Here is a 12,366-nt window from a genome sequence, read left to right on the forward strand (position 1 = left end):
GAGAGGTGTGGAATTTAGTTAGTCCCCTGGAGCAACTAATAAACAACCAGGAACAACTAGTAATAATCTGGAACAACTGCTGGGGGACAACCATGACTGTCCACACATCGTACACCAACCTGGAATGGGTGGAATGGCTGAGATCACAGCATAAAAGCTGTAAGTGAAAACTGTAGAAATGCGCTGGGAGTCCCCTCCCCCCTTGGCAGGCTGAGCTGCAAGACCTCGCTGTGGAATAAAGCAGCAGTCCCAGAGCAAGCAAATATAGCTCAACCTAGCTCCAACTGGGGTTTTAATTAACAAATGTGGACTGCTGAATACAAGCTACAAACATAGACAAACCCCTGACAAGCAGCAAAGTACCCTGAGGATGCTCCCAGTGGAAAGGAGGTGAGGCTGATGGAAAAAAAAAATTGAATTAAAAAAAAAATACAGAGGCTTTTAGAGACAGCTGACCTTAGAAAGCCAGAAAATTCCTGCATCCCAGGAAAGGGAGCCCAGAAGACCAGGTGCTATCTCTGGCCGATGGGCGAAACTGGGGGCTGTGGACTGGCTCTGAAAAGGGGCTTTTTCCCCCTTTTTCTCTCTCTCAACATGAGTGACTCAATGGAGAAAGCCCCAACCATTTTCAGTTCACAGCACTCTGATCCAGATGGGTGGAGTTAACAGAGTCAGAGAGACAAAGGAGTAATTCAAGTGCAGAAGATAACTCCCTAGGGGGTATATCTTCCCTAAGAGGAAGGAAGTGGGGCCCAGCTCTAGTGCCTGCCCTCCCTTCAGAACTCAAACCCCAGGGCCCAGGGGAAAACAGTTAAAACAAACAACTTAAGCTGAGAATTAAAGGGACCACACCTCTTTACACCAGTGGGGAGTGACAGGCGCCACCTGCTGGGCAGGTTAGGAAAAGCACAGCAGCTAGAGGCCTCACAGGAAAGTCTGTCAATCTTCCAAGACACACGCTCAGGGAAACCTGAAACTGAATATAGGCTCCTTCTGAGAGCTGGGCCCCTTCTGGCCTGAGAAGATCTGATTGAGGTAATCAAGGAACCAGATGCCTATATAACAGAAAACTAAATCACACTAGGAAAAACAAAGATATGGCCCAGTCAAAAGAACAATTGAGATACAGCTGAGATATTTTACTTTAATGAAACAATTAAAGATTTTCAAATACATATGCTAAATCAATTCAAAAACCAAGTCAATGAGTTTAGGGAAGATATGGCAAAAGAGATGGAAGATATAAAGAAAACACTGGGCAAACAAAAGGTAGAAATTAAAAGTTTAAAAAAACAACTGGCAGTATCTATGGAAATGAAAAGCACAACATAAGAGTTGAAAAACACAATGAAGACATACAACAGCAGAGCTCAAGAGGCAGAAGAAAATACTCAGGAACTGGAGAACAAGACACCTGAAATCCTACACACCAAAGAATAGATAGGGAAAAGAATGGAAAAATAATGAGCAACATCTCAGGGAACTGAATGACAACATGAAGTTCATGAATGTACATGTCATGGATGTCCCAGAAGGAGAAGAGAAGGGAAAAGGGGCAGAAGCAATAATAGAGGAAATAATCAATGAAAATTTCCCATCTCTTTTGAAAGACATAAAATTACAGATCCAAGAATTGCAGCATACCCCAAACAGAATAGATCTGAATAGACCTACTCCAAGATACTTAATCAGATTATCAAACGTCAAAGATGAAGAGAGAATCCTGAAAGCAGCAAGAGAAAAGCGATCCATCACATACAAGGAAACTTGATAAGACTATGTGCGGAATTCTCAGTAGAAACCATGGAAGCAAGAAGGAAGTGGTGTGGTATATTTAAGATACTGAAAGAGCAAAAGTGCCAACCAAGAATCCTATATCTGGCAAAACTCCTTCAAATATGAGGGAGAGTTTAAAATATTCTCTGACAAACAGACAATGAGAGAGTTTGTGAACAAGATACCTGCTCTACAGGAAATACTAAAGGGAGCACTACAGACAGGAAAAACAGGAGTGAGAAGTTTGGAACACAATTTTGGGTGATGGTAGCACAACATGTAAGTACACTGAACAAAGATGACTGTGAATATGGTTGACAGAGAAAGATTAGGGACATGTGTGACACAGAAGGAAAGAGGGAAAATAAAGATTGTGACTGTATAAACTTAGTGAAACATAGAATGCTCAGCAATTGTGATAAAATGTACAAGTATGTTTTTACATGTGGGAGAACTGATGAATGTCATCCCTGCAAGTTGGGTGGGATTGGGGAAACAAATGCAATCAATGTAAACTAGAGACTATAGTTGGTGGGAACATCGTATTCTTCCTTTGATGTGGCAGGGGCAATGTACCAAAGTTGGATGCCTGTGAGAGGGTCATGTAAGGGAGGGGTGTGGGACTCTTGCCATTGGTGATGTTGTCTGACTCTTTTATTGTACTTTATTTTAATTCTGTCTTTCCTTTTTTTGCTCTTTTGCTGCCGTCTTTTTTGTCTTTTTCTTTTTCTTTTGTCTCTTCACCATCTTTGACTTTTCCTCTTTCTTTGTGGAAAGAATGGAAATGTCCTTATATAGATAGTGGTGATGGTGGTGAATGCATAAATATGTGATTATGCAGGGAACCATCAATTGTTTACTTAGGACAGAATTACGGTGTGTGAACAAAACTGTCTTAAAAAAAAAAACGAGTTGATGAAGCTGTAATAAATATGCTAAATCAATTCAAAAACCAAGTCAATGAGTTTAGGGAAGATATGGCAAAAGAGATGAAGGATATAAAGAAAACACTGGGTGAACATAAGGTAGAAATCAAAAGTTTGAAAAAAACAACGGGCAGAATCTATGGAAATGAAAAACACAACACAAGAGGAAAAACACAATGGAGACATACAACAGCAGAGCTCAAGAGGCAGAAATAAGACTTAGTTCACTATATTGAGTGAAATAAGTCAGACACAAAAGGGCAAATATTGTATGGTCTCACTGATGTGAACTAATTATAATATGTAAACTCATAGACATAAAATATAGGTTACCAGGATAAAGAATGGGGAGTGGTTGCTTATTATGAGCAGAATGTTTAACTAGGTTGAACTTAAGCGTTTGGAATTGGACAGAGGTGACGATAGCACGTTATTGTGAGAATAACTAACAGTGCTGAATGGTGTGTAAATGTGGTGGAAAGGGGAAACTTAGAGTCATGTATGTCACCAGAAGGAAAGTTGGGAGTTAAAATATGGGAGTGTATAAAACAGTGAATCTTGTGGTGGACAATTTCCATGATTAACTGTACAAATATTAGAAATCTCTTTCATGAACTAGAACAAATGTGTGACATTATAACTAGAAGTTAATAATAGAGGGGCATATAGTGAAAAAATGTACTTATTGCAAACTATGTACTACAGTTAGTAGTATTTTAACATTCTTTCATCAACAGTAACAAATGAACTATACCAATACTATGAGTCTATAATGGTGCGTGTGGTTATGGGTATGGGAGGTTTTGAGTTTTCTCTTTTCTTTTTATTTCTTTTCTGGAGTAATGAAAATGTTCCAAAAATTGTGGTGATGAATGCACAACTATATAATGGTACCGTGAACAATTGATTTTTTTTAATTCATTTTATTGATATATATTCACATACCATGCAGTCATACAAAACAAAGCATACATTTGATTGTTCACAGTACCTTTACATAGTTGTGCATTCATCACCAAACTCAATCCCTGACACCTTCATTACCACACACACAAAAATAACAAGAATAATAATTAAAGTGAAAAAGCAATTAAAGTAAAAAAGAACACTGGCTGCCTTTGTTTGTTTGTTTGTTTCCTTCCCCCATTTTTCTACTCATCCATCCATAAACTAGACAAAGGGGAGTGTGGTCCCTATGGCTTTCCCAATCACATTGTCACCCCTCATAAGCTACATTTTTATACAATTGTCTTCAAGATTCATGGGTTCTAGGTTGTAGTTTGATAGTTTCAGGTATTTACTGCTAGCTACTCCAATTCACTAGAACCTAAAAAGGGTTGTCAATATTCTGTATAAGAGTGCCCACCAGAGTGACCTCTCAGCTCCTTTTGGAATCTCTCTGCCACTGAAGCTTATTTCATTTCCTTTCACATCCCCCTTTTGGTCAAGAAGATGTTCTCCATCCCACAATGTCAGGTCTACATTCCTCCCCGTGAGTCATATTCCACGTTGCCAGGGAGATTCACTCCCCTGGGTGTCTGATCCCACGTAGTGGGAAGGGCAGTGATTTCACCTGCCAAGTTGACTTAGCTAGAGAGAGAGGACCACATCTGAGCAACAAAGAGGCATTCGGGAGGAGGCTCTCAGGCACAGTTATAGGGAGGCCTAGCCTCTCCTTTGCAGCAACAGTCTTCCCAAGGGCAAGTCCTGTGGTAGAGGGCTCAACCCATCAAACCACCAGTCCCCTGTATCTGTGAGCACATCAGCAACCATCGAGGTGGGGAAGTTCAATATCCCTGCATTCTCTACCAGCTCCTCAAGGGGGCGCTGCATATTTTTTTTCATTTTTTTAATCAACTATATATAAAAAAATTTTTTTTAAATACAAAAAAAAAAATTTTCCAACAAACCATAAAAAGGGAGTAAGAAAAAGACAACTAACCTAAGATAACTACTTTACTTCCAACATGTTCCTCCTCTACCCCAAGAGAGTAACCTAATATAGCAACATTTCTGTGAACTTGTTCCTTCTATACCCATCAGAAATTAACAGACCATAGTCATTCCTGGGCATTCCCAGAACATTAGATTTACCCACGATAGCTTATCTGTTCTTACTGGGTTATCATTTCCTCTTCCTTAATTGCTCTCTATCACTAGTTCCCCTACAATGAACAATTGATTTTATACTTTGGGTGATTGCACAGTATGTTAACAATCTCAATAAAATTGAATTTTTAAAAAAAAAATGAGGGAGAGATGGAGGTGGAGCATATAGTTGAAAAGAGACTTAAGACATATCAGCCAATTGTAATATATAAATCTTATTTTGGATCCTGATTTAACAAACTAATTGTACAAAAACATTTAACAGACAACTGAAAATGTGAATATTGTCAACAGACAACTGAAAATGTGAATATTGTCTGGACACTTGATTTTTTTTAGAAGCAATTTTATTAAGATATATTCACACACCATGTAATCTATCCAAAGTATACAATCAGTGGCTCTCAGTATCATCATATAGTTGTGCATTTCATCGCCACAGTCAATTTTAGAACATTTTCATTACTCCAAAATAAAAAAAATAAAAAAGAACACCCAAAATATCCCATATCCTTTATCTCCTCTTATTATTTATATGCATTTTTTCTTTATTTTATTTCTCATCTGCCCGTCTACTGGATAAAGGAAATGTCAGTCACAGGGTTTTCACAATCGCACGTGGACGCTTGATATTAAGGATTGTGTGTATGTGTGTGTGTCAGAGAGAGAGATTATGGTTCTATTCAAAAACCTTGTTTTTAAAAAAGAAACACTGAAATATTTGTAAATGAAATTTTGTGACATCTTGAGTTTGTTCTTAAACAGTCCTGGGGATTGGTCAGGAGTATAAATGAAACAATATTGTCCAACAGTTGATAATTTTTGAAACTGAATGATGGTACATAGGAGTCTCCTTTAATGTATGTTACAAGTTTTCCATGATAAAGATGTCGCTTTTTTTTAAATAGCTATGATGTGATTTTTAAAATATTTTTTATTAGAAAAGCTGTAGGTTTACCAAAAAATCATGCAGAAAATGTAGAATTCCCTGATCTCCCCCTCCCAACTATTAACACTTTGCATTACCGTGGACCTGTTACAATTAATGAAATAATATTATAATTGTACCATTAAACTATAGTCTATGATTTGTATTAGGGTTCCCTGTTTGTGTTTTACAGTCCTATGGATTTTAAAAAATTTTATCTTAGTAACATATATACAACCTCAGATTTCCCACTTTATCCACATTCAGGTGTATAATTCAGTGATGTTAATTATGTTCACAATATTGTGCTACCATCACCACCACCTATTACCAAATAGAAATTCTGTACCAATTTTTAACTCCCCATTGCCTACCGACAACTGGCCCTTGGTAGCCCGCATTACAGTTTCTGGCTCTATGAATATGCTTATTCTAATTATTTCATATTGGTGAGGTTATACAATATTTGTCATTTCAGATCTGGCATATTTCACTCAATATGATGTCCTCAGGGTTCATCCACATTGTCACATGTATCAGAACTTCATTCCTTCTTATGGCTGAATAATATTCCATTGTATGTTTATACCAGATTTGTTCATCCACTCATTGGTTGACTAGATACAGGGTTACTTCCACCGTTTGGCAATTGTGAATAATACTGTGATGAATGTGGTGTAAAAATATCTGTCTGCATCCCTGTTTTCGGTTCTTTAGGTACATACCTAGGAGAGGACTTGCCAGTCATATTGTAATTTGATATTTAACTTTCTGAGGAACTGCCAAACTTTTCCCCTTCCCTTTCTCTCGCTTTACTTTCAGTCTTTTTTGCTTCTGGTTCATCCATACTGGGTACTGTCCATACTAGTCTGGAATACTCTTTTTGTTTCTCTTAATATCAGTTTCCATTTTCATGTCATCTTTTTCATCTTCCACTGTACAGTGCGTTTTTTCTTGATAATGATTAGGTGCCAATATAGTTGCTATCTCTTGAACATCTTTCATTAAAACATTACTGTCTACTTTGAGAATACTTTTCAGTCTGCCAAGCTCCTTTTCCACTTACTCTGTAAGCTTTTACCATGTTTCACTGGAGAAGATTTGCAGACTCATGGGCCTCAAACAGATCATGCCAAATGGAAGCCTCTTTTCCTTACTTGTTATGGACTTGTTGTTTATTAAGGAAATTATCAATTTATCTTATTGTGACACTTTTCCAGCTCATTATTTTCTTTTTAGTTTTGTCTATGATTTTTTGACTTACAGAAGTTTGAAAAATTTTATTCAGTCATATCTATCCATATTTTTCTTTGTGATTTATTACATTGTTCTTAGCAAAGAAAGTCCTTTCCACTAATAGATAGGTTTATTTTTTTAATATTTTTTATTGTGAAATATTACATATATACAGAAAAGTGATAACTTTCAAAGTATGATTGAACAAGTAGTTATAGAACAAATTTCAAAGAATGTAATGGGTTACAGTTCCACAATTTCAATTATTTCCTTATTGTGAAATATAACATAAATACAGAAGAGTGTTAACTTTCAAAGTACAAAGTACTTATACAGCAAATTTCAAAGCATGTTATGGGTTACAATTACAGTTAGTTCCTTCCAGCTATTCTAATACCCCAGAGACTAAAATATATATATTAATATAAAGATTCAGTATTCTTAATCCTTTATTAAATCCTATCTTGTCTGTTGCTACTCCTTCCTTTCATTTTATCAGTGTCAGTCTTCAGAGATATCTGGGCAGTGACCACCCTAACTTGTTCACATTGAAAAGGGGTGTCAACAATGTGGTGAAGGGGGATGCATCTGGTTGATGTTCTTGAAGAGGCTGTTGCTTCTGGGTTTGGGGACTTCTCTGGCATAGGAATGTTCTGGTGGATTTAAGTTTCTGAGAAATCAGCTTAGTGAGTGAAACTTCTATAGAGTCTCCAGTAGGGATCTGGGTATTCTTTAGGATTTTCAGGACTACTGTTGATTTGTGTTTCATATACTGTGGCCATTTTGAATAGCTAGCTGAAGCTTGCACAAAAGTAACCTCCAGGATAGCCTCTCGACTATTTGAAATCTCATAGCCATGAAACTTTGTTACCTTTATTTTCCCCCATTCCAATTTGGATGGCTTTTATTTCTTTTTTCTTGCCTAATTACTCTGGCTAGAACTTCTAGCACAGTGTTGAATAATAGTGGTGACAGTGGGCATCCTTGTCTCATTTCTGATCTTAACGGGGAAGGCTTTCAGTCTCTCACTGTTCAGTACTGTGCCTTCTGTGGATTTTTCATATATGCTCTTTACCATATTGAGGAAGTTTCCTTCAATTCCTACCTTTTGAAGTGTTTTTATCAAAAAAGGATTCTGAATTATATCGAATGCTTTTTCAGTGTCTATTGAGATGATCAGTTGATTTTTAATGTGTTGTATTACATTGATTGGTTTTCTTATGTTGAACCACCCTTGCATGCCTGGAATGAATCCCACTTGGTTGTGGTGTATAATTCTTTTAATGTACCTTTGGATTTGGTTTACAAGTATTTTGTTGAGAATTTTTGCATCTATATTCATTAGGGAAATTGGCCTATAGTTTTCCATTCTTGTGGTATCTTTATCTGGTTTGGTATTAGAGTGATATTAGCATCATAAAATGAGTTAGGTAGGATTCCTTTTTCTTCAGTTTTTTGAAAGAGTTTGAGCAGGAATGGTGTCAGTTCTTTTTGGAATGTTTGGTAAAATTTCGCTGTGAAGCCATCTGGCCCTGGGCTTTTTATTTGTTGCAAGTTTTTTGATGACTGATTGGATCTCTTGTTATTGGTTTGTTGAGGTCTTCTATTTCTTCTTAGGTTTGTCTAGGTTGTTCATGTGTTTCCAGGAAATTTTCCATTTCCTCTAGGTTGTCCAGTTTGTTGCCATACAGTTGTTCATAGTATCTTATGATTTTTTAAATTTCTTTGGAATCCATAGTGATGACACCCCCCCCCCCCATTTCTGAGATTACTTGGGTCTTCTCTCTTTTTTATTTTGTCAGTCTAGCTAAGGGTTTATCAATCTTGTTGATCTTCTCAAAGAACCAACTTTTGGTTGTATTTATTCTATTGTTTTTTTTTCTTCTCCAGAGCATTTATTTCTGCTTTTATCTTTGTTATTTCTTTTCTTCTACTTGCTTTAGGGGTAGCTTGCTGTTCATTCTCCATCTTATTCAGTTGGTCAGTTAGGTCTTTGGTTTTAGCTCACCTTTTTTAATGTATGCATTAAGAGCTATAAATTTCTCTCTCAGCCTGCCTTCACTGCATCCCATAGATTTTGATATATTGTGTTCTTATTTTCATTCATCTCTAGATATTTACCAGTTTCCTTGCAATTTCTTCTTTGACCCACAGATTGTTTAGGAGTATGTTGTTTAACCTCCATATATTTGTGAAAGATTCAGTTCTTTGGTGATTATTGATTTCCAGCTGCATTCCATAGTGGTCAGAGAATGCGCTTTGAATAAATTCAATCTTTTTAAAGTCGTTGAGACTTGTGTTGTGCCCTAGCATATGCTGTATCCTGGAGAACATTCCATGAGCACTAGAGAAGAATATGTATCCTGATAATTTGGGATGCACCGATCTATATTTGTCTGTTAAGTCTAATTCATTTATCATGTTGTTTAGGTTCTCAGTTTTCTTAATGGTCCTCTGTCTAGTTGTTCTATCAATAAGAAGAGAGTGGTGTATTGAAGTCTCCCACTATTATTATAGATGTGTCTGTTGTTCCCTTCAGTTTAGCCAGTGTTTGTGTCATGTACTTTGGAGCTCCTTGATTGGGTGCATAAACATTTATGATTGTTATTTCTTCTTGGTGGCTTGTCCCTTTTATTAATATATTAGTGTCCTTCTTTGTGTCTTGTGACATCTTTGCATTTAAGTCTATTTTGTCTGACATTAGTATTGCTACCCCTGCTTTCTTTTGCCTGCAGTTTGCGTGGAATTTTTTTTCCCATACTTTCACTTTCAATCTCTTTGTGTTGCTGGGTCTAAGATGAGTCTCTTATAAACAGTATAACGATGGAGCATACTTTTTAATCCGTTTTGCCAGTCTGTATCTTTCAATTGGGGAATTTAATCCATTCATATTCAAAGTTATTACTGTAAAGACAGTTCTTGAACCAACCATCTTATACTTTGGTTTTTATTTGTCATATCTATCTGCCCCCCTCCTCTTTTTTCCCTTTAAGTTACCCTTACTAATACTCTTCAGTTCTGTGCCCTTCTCCAGACCTCTCTCTGCTTTCTTTTTTTTCAGCTGGTAGAACTCCCTTTTGTATTTCTTGCAGGGCAGGTCTCTTATTAACAAATTCTTTCAGCATTTGTTTGTGAAATTTTTAAACTGTTCCTCACTTTTGAAGGAGAACTTTGCTCAATAAAGAATTCTTGACTGGAAATTTTTCTTTCAGTATCTTAAATATGTCATACCACTGCCTTCTTGTTCCATGGCGCCCACTGAGTAGCCAGTACTTAGTCTTATGTGGTTTCCCTCATATGTGGTGAATTGCTTCTCTCTTGCTGCCTTCAGGGCTTTCTCCTTCTCTTCAGCATTTGACAATTTGATTAGTATATGTCTCAGAGTCAGTCTGTTTGGATTTATTCTATTTGGAGTTCGTTGGGCTTCTTTGATTTGCATAGTTGTGTCTTTTATAAGGGTTGGGAAGTTTTCCCCAACTATTTCCTCAAATACTCTTCCTAGCCCTTTAGTTCTTCTCTTCTCCGTCTCTGACACCAATGATTCTTATACTTGTGTGCTTCATGTTCCCTGAGATCCATTTCAAATATTTTGGTTTTTTCTCCATTTGTTCTTTTGTACATTTGCATTCGATTGTACAGTCCTCTAGTTCACTTATTCTTTCTTCTGCCTCTTCAGATCTGCTGTTCTGTATCTCTAGTATATTTTAAATTTGATCTATAGTCTTTTATTTTCATAAGATGTGCTATTTTTCTATTTACTCTTACAAATTCTTCTTTATGCTTTTCAAGAATCTTCTTGATGTCTGTCTTTAGCCAACCCACTGAAGTTGTTTTGGAGATTTGCGTGTACTTCTTTGATTAATTGCTCCAAGTTATGTGTCTCCTCCGGCTTTTTAATTTGGTTGTTTGGCTTGGACCTTCATATGCTTTGTGATTTTCTGTTGATTTCAGGGTTTTTGCTAATCTTGATAAGGTTATTTTGAGAGATGCAGGATTATTTGTACATTTATATAGAGTTTAGCAGAACTACAACTTGCTGGGGTTGGGGTGGGGCCTGTGCAGTTTAGCAGAGAGTCCACTTAAGGGCACAGTGGGTCTGGTGATACCCAGGTCTCCAGGTGGACCACAGTCAGCTCAAAAGTGCTCTGCTTTTAGTTGGCCCCCAAGGTCTTTGCCTGCCATGTGCCCATGAGCCTCTGTGTGGGGGAGGAGCTCCTGGTGCTTCCGTGTGACACCCTCACTTATCCCCACCTTTCGCCCATGCACACCATGAACCTCCATGGAGGAAGAGTAAATGCACCAAATTTTCTGTGTGCAGTCAGTACTGGTCCATAGTTCCTGAGTTCCCTCATGGGAGCTCCTGGTTGCAGGGCTGAGAAGGGTAATCTCCCCAGCTAATTGCTGATATGGGTGTGCAGGAGTAGAGAGCTCTTCCTTCCCCCATCAGCCGCTGGCTCATCACTGCTGCTGGCAGAGGTGGTCCCAGTTGAATAAACCACCCGTCCTTTCAGACGTAATTTCTCCGCTCTTTCCACCAAGTCTCCACTATATATTGTAGAGGTCCTCCTCTGGCTGCTTGTACCCTGGAACTGTTATTTTGGTGGTTTTCTGCCTTTCCTCTAGTTATTCCATGGGGGAGAATTTTGTTCTGCCTCTCCTATTTTGCCATCTTCCCAGAAGTTTCTCTAGATTTATTTTTATTATTTAGTTCTCCTCTGTTTCCTCTTCTTGGTCCTTCTCTGCCTCCATTTTAACTTCTGGCTCTCTCATTTATGTGGAATAAAATGAGGGTCAGTCTTTATTTCCCTCTTTATCTTCTATCCCCACAAATTACTAACTAGCAGTTCTAACATCAGTCATTTAATAATCCTTCCTTTTCTCCCCGTTAACTTATGATATCTTTGTCATAGATTAAATTCTTAGACTCTTTTTGGACTAAATTTTTCTATTACTCAATTGTTAGATCATACTTCTATTAATTACTTATTCTAATATCCAATGAGAAATGCTGTCTTTCATTTTTAAAAGACTTCTCAGCTAATCTCTTCTAAGTTTTCTTCCTGTTAACTTCAGAATCATTATCAATATGACACCCCCCCCCCCAAAAGGAAAAGAAATACCAATGGGGATTTTTATTAAAATTACTGAAAACCTATCAATTAACTTGTGAAGAATGATAGTTTCCACATGTTTTGGTCTCCTTCTATAATATAACTTTTAGAAGGGTTTTTAATGTCCTTCATTATTGCTCTTTCACAATCCTCATAAAGTTTTTCCTTTTATATTTTATGTTTCTCTTTGTATCTTTTTCCTTTAGACTTTTATAATTGGTTACTTCTGATAAATAAGAAGAAAAATACTGATTTTTTAAAATATGTTATATATTTAGCT

The 12,366-nt window shown here is 37.1% G+C and overlaps 1 protein-coding gene across 1 annotated transcript in view; it reads left to right on the top strand.

Annotated features, from left to right (window-relative positions):
• The window catches only part of DMXL2 (Dmx like 2), a 251,856-nt gene that overhangs the window by 222,104 nt on the left and 17,386 nt on the right, over window positions 1-12,366 (top strand).

Source organism: Choloepus didactylus, chromosome 4 (genome assembly GCF_015220235.1).
Source record: "Choloepus didactylus isolate mChoDid1 chromosome 4, mChoDid1.pri, whole genome shotgun sequence".
NCBI lineage: Eukaryota > Metazoa > Chordata > Mammalia > Pilosa > Megalonychidae > Choloepus > Choloepus didactylus.